Here is a 990-nt window from a genome sequence, read left to right on the forward strand (position 1 = left end):
GCCTTGCCTTCCAAGGAGAGACTCATTGTGGCCTTGCTTAACAATGAGTCCTTCATGCATAGGGTCCCCCACCATTCCGTTCCTTGATGGCATGGCCCCCGCCAATGATGTTTTCTACTGGTCCAGTTGTGAGGGTTTTTCTGTTTTATTTACATTAGTTGTATTCTATTTTGAAGGTTGCAACCTTTGATCTTCATCAGCAAGTGCCTCAAGTCCTCCTTGCTTTCAGCAAGCAAGCTTGTGTCATCTCATATGGCAGGATATATATGAGCCTTTCTCCAATCCTTATGCTCCTTTTGTCCTCATGCAACATCAGGATTGGAGAAAGCCTCATAAATATCCTTCCTCTAGAAGTAGTCCAGTTTCTAGAGTTATTTGTTTAGCATACAGTGTTGGAGGCCAGCACTAGTGCCATCTAGTGGTGAAAGCTGAGTTGGCCCTCATTCTCTTATAATTGGCCTGAAGACAAGTTTCACCTGGTTAAGGTGATGTCAGTGATCGAGACTTATTGTTAATTGTAATTAGGACAATTCTGGGAAAAGGGAACTTAAATTGAGCTAAAATTGCGTGATTCTGTTTTGCTATAACAATGCTCATACTTATGTAATCATATTCTGGTTGATATCCTGGTGGGTATTCTTATTCCTTGTTACTATAGAAAATCGTGTAACTAAGCAATATAACAATGACCTAATGCTAAAAGTCCTATATAAACCACGTTGCTACAATAAACTTTGTCACTGGCCATCAGCCTGTGTCCCTTATCTGATCTACCGATCCCTGCCTCTTCCTCGAGTAATCCACGCAGTGGTCTGAGCAGGTCTCTAAACCCAATAATACAGATTGAACAGGTATGGTGAATGGATACAACCCTGATGCATGCCTTTCCTGATTTTAGTCATGCGGTATCCCATTGTTTTGTTCAAAAACAATCTCATGGTCTTTGTACAGGTTCCATATGATGAGCACATTTTTGGTTCTGGAATTTCC

The sequence above is a fragment of the Chrysochloris asiatica genome, unplaced genomic scaffold (genome assembly GCF_000296735.1).
Source record: "Chrysochloris asiatica unplaced genomic scaffold, ChrAsi1.0 scaffold00259, whole genome shotgun sequence".
NCBI lineage: Eukaryota > Metazoa > Chordata > Mammalia > Afrosoricida > Chrysochloridae > Chrysochloris > Chrysochloris asiatica.